The sequence below is a fragment of the Parus major genome, chromosome 1A (assembly GCF_001522545.3).
Source record: "Parus major isolate Abel chromosome 1A, Parus_major1.1, whole genome shotgun sequence".
In the NCBI taxonomy this organism is placed as follows: Eukaryota; Metazoa; Chordata; class Aves; order Passeriformes; family Paridae; genus Parus; species Parus major.
In genome coordinates this window covers 48466706-48476405 of record NC_031773.1, presented here as the reverse complement: position 1 = coordinate 48476405, position 9700 = coordinate 48466706, and positions in this window count along the sequence as shown.

The window sequence follows — 9700 nt, the reverse complement described above, 5'->3', positions numbered from 1 at the left end:
CTTTAAACCTTTGAACCTCACTGCACATAAGAGCACAGGGACATTTACCACTCTCAAAGAGAATGGTAGGAAGAGGAGGGAGAGGCAGGCTTGTGTAATTGGGATTCCTTCATCAACAGACAGTAACCCCCAGGGCAGCAGCAGATAAGGGGCAGTGAGATCTTTCAGACATTGCCAGGAAGATGTTGGATGACCACAGACACCCTGCTTCACTGGTGGTCTGAAGGGCAACCTGGCTGACTGGCTTGGCATAAAACACTGGGTTTGGAGAGAGGATACACCCTTCCTCCCTGAGCTTTTCTGTCAGGTGCAGGGGGACTCCAGCTCCTGGCTTAGCCAGGGGTGGTGAGCACATTTGGAACTTGCCTAAGCTGGACAGATCAGTCCATTTTTCCAACATGGAGTGTTTCCTCATTTAAAGTTTGCACTGAGGTTCCTGCCTGATTCTACATGTTTCCAGAGCTATTTTTTTTTACCTTTAGCACTGGTGGAAATCACCAATCTAAAGACTTCAGTACATTAATACTATGTATTTCTGCCTCTTCTTCTGGACTGGGAGGTTGCAGTTCAGCTTGTGGTGGGGCTAGCAAAGTCCCTCTGCCTGTGATGTTCATGCAGGACACTGAGGAGCCGGCCTCCCTCTCATTTGCACCTTTACTGCATCCTAGATCTGAGTGATGCTGACCTCCTTCTGCTGAGGGACTGGGCTTGTCAGGAGCGAGGCGTTCTCTGCTCCTGTTTTAGCTCCATGCAGGGATATAGCAATGGGCTCTGAATCATAAAGACCTGTGATTTTTTTGCCGAGAGGTGGTGCTGGGTATAAATGTCAGACTTGGACTGATGTTTCTGTAAAAATGCAGGGAAGCTGGAAGGGGCCTGGGGGAGGGACCATGAGTTATACAGAACAGATCCTTTGGTCCTGCCTGGCACTAGCACTTTTAGCAACAATGGTAATATTCATCATCATCATAGCATTCAGATAGCAATTTCCATCTTGCAATTGCTGTGTGTGCACTGACTCATTTACTTTCCCTGGTGATACAGGGAGGAATTGTTAGCCCATGGCTAAAGATGTGGGGAAACAGACATCCCAAGCCCTGCAGAGAGGGTCAGCAGTGGGGTTTAGTTGATAAAATGGTCTCTGCCTCCTAGCTCCACATCCAAAAACTCTGTGTGAAAAGCACCTACTAAACGCAGCTACACCGTGTAGCCACAAAGAACTCGGTGAATCAAAGCCTTCATCTCTCCCAAGCTACGTGAGACTTTTTTTTCCCCTAACAGAGCTGTTGCGGTGCGTGGGCACATGGGAAGGATTTTGCCACCACTGTAAGCTCCTAAACTCCCGTTACGGGCTTTAACTCCTAGCGCTGGGGCTCTGGCACCTTGCAGTGGGACTAAAGGGGCTAAGAAGCGTATCTAACCGCGGAGCCACCCGAGTGACGCACAGGCCACCGAGCGCCATGGAAGGCGGGCTGGTGGCTGAAGCCTTTTTCCCAGGCCGGCCTCCCCCGCTCCCAGCTGTGCCGGGCAGGACCCTCCTTGCCACCATGGGACCGCTGCGTCTGTGGCTGTGTCATCGCTGGCCAGGCCTGCACGGAGTCAATAGCAGCCATTGTCCCGGGAAAGGTCAGCCGAGCCAGGCACGCAGGCTGCAGCGAGCGTGGAGGCTGTGCTGGAACAACTGAGCACGGGGAAGGGAAACGGGGGCAGAGGGCAGAGGGGGATGAGGGGCTAGAAGGGACAAGGACGTCGGAGAAGGTCTGGGTTGCCTCCTGCTTGGGGGAGGTTTTGTGTCTGCATTCAGCGTGGAACTGGCCGATTTCCACAGGGTTAAGCTTGCATTTATTTGTGTGGGCAGCACCTGGACCCTTGTTGGGAAACATCTGACACCATAAAGCTCAGGGCTTTCCTTGGCAATCTGCTTTTCCCATAGCTGGCTGTGCTTTTCTCTTCTTCCCATCCTGAAGGCAGCGCTTGCAGGGCTTTAATGACTTTAGCACCACACCTACAGCCGGCATCACCTAATCTCCTCTTACACGTCTCCGTCCCCAGACAAGTGCCGTGATTTACTCTGTCTGACCTCCTGCTGTGCCACACAGCGAAGGAATGTCCTCTGCACTGGATCCCATCACCTTTATCACCTTTATCATCCCAATGAAGTGCTACGTGCATAGTGCCAAGGATTTTTTTATGCCTGTTGAGCAAGACCTTCTCTCCCTGGCCTGTTAACATTGGGTCATTTGTGCTTCTTTCTGAAGCTCCACAAAGAAAGCGGGGCTGGAGCCTTTCTGGCAGTCATTTCCTTTCCCCTCATCCCAGCTCTCTGGAAAACACACTGGAATTTCAGTAACAACTATTCCTCCAATTTCACGTTCAGATGTCTGGGTCGTGAGTCCCACCCTGGTTTCTGAAACACAGGGCTCACCAGTCCAGAATGGGTGTCTGCCTCAACAATTCCTGTGAGGATATCCATGAAACCACTCACAAAGTCAAAGCAATTGCCAGCATTTTTTCCTAATCTATTCATAGTTCTGTAGGGTTTTACTCAATGCTCTGGAAGCATATGCCATTGGGTGATCATCTTGCATTTGAACAGCTGCTAATCTCTGCAAATTTGCATTCACCGGGTTTTTTTAGTCTCCTCAGTTAATCTCAAGGCATTTGGTTTTGGGGTTTCTGTAACAAGTATTTTTTAATTTTCGAAAGCAGTTCTCATTATCAGAGGGATCACCCTGGGACAACCATTCTCCAGGGAGAATAGAACGGAGATAAATTAGAGATGCATTTAATTTTAATTCATTTAACATGCCCAGGATGAGCTGGAGGGTGGGCAGGGCAGCAGGCAGGGAGAAAGAAAAGTGAGAGCAGTTTGCCCCTGGGTACCTCTTGAGAGAGCCTGGCTCATTAGGTTATGAGACATCCTCATTTAGGAAAGATCACAGACCTGGGTTTTGCCTCAGACCCTGTGGAACCTCGCTGTGCCCCTGGACATGCCTGCAAATCTCCATGAGGCTCCTCTGCTTTGGGATCCTTCTTCACAAACTTCCCAACACTCTGCATATCCTTCTTCTGCAAGCCAGGGGAATAAAGAATAAGGGGGGGAAGCAGAGCTACTCTTCCAAACTCTGTCTGCAGAAGGAGGTCCACCAAAGCGTGCTGCCAGCAGGAGACCCTGGGAGTGCAGAGTTCTCTGCTTGCACGGAGCTGGTAAAGCCTCCAAAGCCCGACTGCCCCTGGCTGAGCCTGCTTGAACCTGCTCCTGTGCTCTGCCAGGCTTCTCTACATTGGCACCGTCTCCTGCCCAACAAAAAAACAAGGGGACTTTCCCAGACATTCTCCTGTAACGGTACCAAAATGAGGCAGTTCTGAGAGCAGACTGTTCTCAGCTACGAGTTTCCCTCGTGTTTCCCCATTGTCTCCTGCCTTCCCCAGGCCTGGCTCTGCAAGGAGCCCCGGTGGCTGCAGTTGTTGGGGTCAGAGTCGCTCTCTTTGGCTGATACCTTCTTCAGGCTCCAGTTACGATTTCTGATCAATTTGATTCCAAATCAGCATATCAGCCATGGGTGTTTCTAAACTCTCAAGTCCTTCAGACACGTGTTTCTTTGAGACACCTCAGTTACCAAGGAAAGGGCCGATTGCAACATCCAACATGGGAAAACAGTGGAAATATTTGCACTTTCTTTGACTTTGGCTCTATGATGGCTCTATGATTTTCTCCCCCAACCCTGTGCTGAACAGATTCTTTTATTTTGATTGATTTATGACCACTTCATTGGAGGTTTGCCTACCTAAAATCCCCAAGGCGCTGTCAGAAAAGGACAAAAATGAAGCAAAATTAAATATTTTCTTCAGTGTATTCATAATCCTGGGATCCTGTTTCCAAAATGAAGTGGTTTAGAGTCATTTGAGATGTCTTAGAGAATCTGAGACACATGAAGGGGGCTGGCAGATCTGCCATGGAAGTTACTGGAGCCCAAGACCGTCTGGAGTAGCAGCTGGAGGCCAGGCAGGATACACTACCGCATCTAAAACGAAACTGGAAACCAATATTTGGGCAACTGCATCAAACCACAGCTGAGTGAGTTGTGAGTGTATCCCCAGCTCGAGAGAAACAACCTCAGGATGAAGACGAATCTGAGAACTGAATAAATGTGGCACTACCAAGCCTTGCAAGCACCCTGTCTTCTCTGCCAAATCAAATCCGGTTCTTGCACTAACACTGAATCGAGCTGCTTGTCAGATCTGCTACAAAATAATTTCATCCCCGCTCAGGCTGGCCATCTGTTCACTCTTCGGATTCACATGATTTTATGCCACCGCTCTGTAACCTGATGATCAATAGCTTCGCCATTTCTGGCAGCTGGTGTGCTGCGTAAAATCTTTCCCAAGTGCTCTGCTTACAGGGATGGGTGGAAGGGGCCTTGAGATTTCACGATGATGTCAAACAGCACTTTCTCCTGCCTCTGCCAGAATGGAGCGTGGGTCTCCTTCTTGTCTGCCTCTCCCCCGTGAGGTGTCAGGGACTATTTCAGCTCTTCTGCCTGTCCTGAGGACCTCACTGCCACAGAGGCATCCAAGCAAGCCTGCTCCTTCAGCCAGCGAGCCCTGCCAGCTCTGCCTCTGCAGAGGGCTGATTGCTTTGGGTCATGGTGTGGGCACCCTGTGACTCGCTGCAGGGCTGCTAAGAGCCTCAGTGACCTGCTGCTGATCAAGGCTGAGCTGTGTCACAGTCATGCGGCAGGCACTGTCTGCTCTGGCACCTGGGCGAGTGCTGGGAGCACAAGGAAGGCTCAGGCATGGCAGGGAATGTGTGCCTGAGGGTGTCCGGCGAGCCGGGAGCCCCCATCACATCCCCATGGGATGGGAGTAGGGAAGGAGAGGCCCCCTGAGGAACAACGGAGCATTGAGCTGCTGCCCTATCTCTCCAGGGTAAGGGAAGCGGAAAGGTGATAAGAGCCCTCTCAGATGAGGAGTTCCTTCTCACTTTCCCCTTTTTGTTTGCCTTTCATCAGAGATAATGTGGGTCCTGGGCAGCTTACCTGGATGCTGAGCTGCAGCAGAAGGGGCAGCCACAGCCACCCCCGGACCTGCCCCCCGGGCACCCCTGGAGCCACGGCTGACACTTTCTCTGGTGGGTTGCCACAGGAGCAGTCCAGCCATGGCTCCTCTCCTTCCCCAGCGTCTGACCTGTGTCCTTGAGTCCGCTTGCATGACATCCCACCGATTTACATCAGTGGCTGCAACCTGAGGAGCAATTCGGAAAAAGGGAGCAAGATTATGGGCAGTAAAGCCGAGGCTGATAAAGGTGGCAGAATTATTTGGGTAGCATTTCACAGCACAGGCACTAACCTCCTGAGAGGGAGCAGGAAGCATTGGAATACCTGCTCATGCTGTCCCCAGCCTGGGCTGGGCAGGCTTTGTATGGCCAGGCCATGACCTTAATTCTCAGAGGCCCTGAGTCTGTCTGCTGCCCCCACAGATGTGATGGGCTTGAACTGAGCAGAGCTCTGGGAAGAGAGGCACAGGGAAGCAGCACAAGTCCCTTCTGTAACTGTATGAACAATCTCCAGAAGGAGAGGCTGATTCCCAGCTGCCTTTTCTCAACCAAACCACTCTGACTGCTTAATCCAATCCCCTTGTCCTCTGCATGACACAGCCCAGAAAATCTTGCCTGCCAAGCCTTTTCCCCAGCCCATGTTTTTGTGGCTGTGGTGCCTCCAGTGACCAATCCTTGCCATGTGGCACAGTGAGGTACAAGTGTGTTACAGGATCCCTGGGAAGTGGGAGGAAAATGGGAGACTTGCAGGCAGTCAGACCCAGTGTGGCTTGGGCCATTCCCAGTTTTCTGAAGACAGGCTCAGCTGCACAGTGCTTGGGAACCCCAGAGCTAGGTTTGCCTCCTCAGCAGATGTGACTGACAAAGTTTGTCTGGAGATTTGGGCTGTGGTTGTGTCCCAGCTCCACACCTTCCTGCCTGCCCCCCTTGACAAGAGCTGGGACATTGGTCATTGAGTCTGGCAGCTTGAGGTGGGCACAGACATCAAGGCCAGGGTCTACCCATTGGTGTGAAGAAGTAAATGAGAGGGAGAAAAAACAAAGAGAAGAGCCTGGGTGATGGAGAAAGAAGACCAAAGCTTGAATCTGGTGTTTTAACCTTGGCCTGGGCTCAAACATTTCGATCCTTACTCTGTCCAGAGGAAGCTCTGGGAATGTCCCATTGGTGCTGCAAAAGATCACAATTTGAATTTTAGGAAGGGATTTCCTAAGCACAGCTTCCAGTGAGATGGCTTGGAGATTCCTCTGTCCCCTGGATCACCAGTCCTTGTCACTCCGTGATGGGCAAAGTCCCTTGTGGTGCTGTAGCTGGGACACATAGGCTGGGATGCCCAGGGATGGCATTCTGATCCCTCAGCTACCCTGGCCTCTGATTCATTCCTGCTGTTTGTTGCCAGTCCTTGCCAAAGGGAAGGCTGAGGAGAACATGGGAAGAGAGGGTGACTCATCCTTAAAGCCCAGGTGGCCGTCCTAGCTGAGGGACACCTGAGGGCTTCCAGCATCACAGGAAAGCGGTAGGAAGGGCAGTCATTCCCAGAGAATGCAAAATAACGGCAGGAGAACAGGGTTTCCCTGCTGCATTGTGTGCCTGTGCATCTGGGAATCTCATCAAGCCCACGCGGCAGAGTGAGCTCATAGCCAGGGTGGGAAGGCAAAGCCAGAGCCTTTGTCTGCCCTCGAGTCCCGTCCAGCCATTGCTTTGGCTCCCTGTTGTGCTGCCAGTGCTGGTAACTGCTGAGTGGCATCACCCCGACCCACTGGTGCTGGGATGGGGAGGTAGGATGGTCCCCAGGGAGTGCATTCCTGAAAATGCAGGCATTCCCTCACCAGGATCTGTCACCTCCCTGCCACAGCCACGCCTGTGCCAGCACCTGCAGAGACCAAAAGCTCAGGGGAAGAGGGGAGGACACATGACTTGGGAGAGCAGAAAAAAGGGAGGAGGGACAAGGAGGTATGGATGAGGGCAGTGGAGATGGTGGTGCAGCCAAAGGAAGCTGGAGGCAGCCAGGGATAGCTTGGGGCTGGGCTTTGGAGAAGTAGATGAGATGGAGGTGGAACCACTGCTAAGGAATACTGTATTCGACCCGGCAATTGAGATAGATGGTACACAAGATTAGAGGTCATGGAAAGTGTATTACAAGCTCTGAGTTGCTTGTATTCACTGGAGACTGTTGGAAAAACAAGCAGGAAGGCAGCACAATGGGTCCCCCAGCTACCTCAGCACACATTTGAAAGACAATGGAGAAAACTATTAACTCCAAGAGTCCTCTATCCTGTCTCCAGTAAGATGCATTCCTTGTTTGGCCTGGATAGGAACTAGGGATCAAACAGACAAAGACAATTAAAAAAAAAAAAAAATCATAGAAATTTCTTCAGGGGGAAAGAGGGGGTTGGGTAGAGGGGAAGAATGACACAAGCTGCCAGGATTAAGCACAGCCTGAGTAAGGGCCTTCAGCAGATGCTGGCTGGCAAAGGAAGGCAGGTTTGCACATCGCCTGGCGCTGTGGGATCTCTCTATCCTAGATATGGAATACTTTGTTTTGGTCTGGCTGCTGGCTCCCAGCACTCCCAGCCAGGCCTGTAGAGTGATCCCATCCAGCCCCACAGGGGTTCAGGCACTGGGGAGCAGCAAGGAGGGTCCTGGGGACCCACAGCTTCTCTTCTCACTCTGGCACTTGGCCTTGACTGGAAGAACAAGGTCAGAAGCATCCTTGCTTGAGGTCTCCTCAAAGGTGTCTCCAGGGGGGAAATTTGCTTCCTGTCACCTGCCTTAATTAGAGAGATTATCTAATGAAATTGTTCTTCCATCATTATTCCTCTTTCTGATAACAGATGGTGGCTTCCTTTCTCAGGAACCAGGAAAGCTGTGCATCTCTCAAGTTCTGCCACACTCTTAATCATGACCACAGCCCCCTCTCTTTGGATAACCATCTTTTCATTTCACAGGTCTCCACTGTGGATTTTAAGGTTCAAATAGTCCCATTTGTCCAGGGGGTGACCAAAGGGACACTAAGGGGCTGCACCACCTTCCCTGCCTGAGGTGACCTCGGTCCTTCAGCTATAACTTCTCTGCTAGACAGAGGCAGGCCCAGAGGAATGGGCACAGCCCCTCAGGACTTCTGATTGCTGTGCTGGCAGGGCTTCTCCCACTTCCCTGGGAAAGCACTGCTGGGGTCCACAGTTACCTGAGCAAACTCTTGCTCAGATGGGCAGTGGAGCTGGACAGGCTATTGTGCTTGAAGGGCTCAGCATGTTGTTCAGGCTGGCTCCTGCTTCCTCTGCTGCTGTAGCACAAGCCTGTTTGCTCTTCCAAACCCCTAAAACCCATCACATTGTCTCTCTGGCCTCTTGCAGGTCAGCAATCTCATGACCCTGCCATTACACCACCCCCCCGCTTGGGCTTAGAAGGTTTCATTTGCTGCTTCTCATGTTGAAATGGAAAAAAAAGGGGCAGGGGGAAACCAGCACTGTAGTCAGAGGAAGGCCAGGAAAAGTGATGGAGCTGGGAAGGGGTTTGGGGCAACCTCTCCTGCGGCAAGCGACCCTCTCACCCCTGCTCCTCATGGAGCCCTGGGGAGGTACTGTCACATCTTGGCTCTGGAGGAGAGGGGATATCCTTAATATCATTTCTTAAGGTATTTTGGCCAAGCATCCTGTCCCCTCTTCCTCTCCCTGAGTTCCTGTCATCTGCAATGACCAGTGACCTCAGCTTGCACAACAGGTTGTTGAATTCAGAGGTATGAGACCATGAGACCTCCCCACGATTCCTTCTGGGCCTGTGGGCTACTTGGTTCACTTCCTAAGTCTAGAAATAACCTGTTATTTACAAAGATTCATTCCAGCCTTGAAATTAGCATCCTCAAGAGTGCTGTTTTTGTTGTTTTGACTCATATCCCCCCCCTTCCTCCCTCAGCCTAGAAGGTCTCAGACCCTAATTTAACCATGGGTTGATGGGGTGCTGTGAGGTTGCAAAGAACTGGAGAGCCTGCAGTTGAACAGATCGTCCCTGGAGAAAAACAAAGGTTTTGCCATTCCCTGCCTTCCCAGCTTTCCCTCACGTAGCTCAGCAATTGCCCTCTATCCCTCAAGCTTGCTTTTGGGGATACCTCTGTCCTGGGAGGTACTCTGAGCACCTACTCAATAGCCAGCATGGTTGCTGAAAGAGAAGTCTTCCCTGATCCAAAAAGACCCCTGCTCTAACCTCCATTCAGCACGTGCACTTGCTGATCTCCCCTTCCTCTGCACGCCCTTCCATGGGTCCTTTCCCAGCCCTGCTCCTCATGACAGTGCCAGGTTTGTTCTGCAGTAGAATGTGTCTCCATCCCTGCTCTCCAAGACACCCCAGCCCCTGATGACATCCTCCTCTCTGGGAGCACCTTAACTTGATGATTCCCAACCCCCTGAACTCGGCAGACTCACCCCTCCTCCACCATTTGCCCCAGGAAACACTGTTCAATATGAAGAGCAGCAGTGCTGGATCCTGCTTCCAGATCAGCATTTATCTCATGCTGGGCTCCATCCCTCAGAATCCAACACACATCCTTAAACCTTTTGTCTTCTGCATAAACATCTTTGCCCAGGCATTCTAAGGGGCCAGGCAAGAGAGGAAGCAGTAGTCTCCAAAGAGCATGAAGCCTTTGCGTCA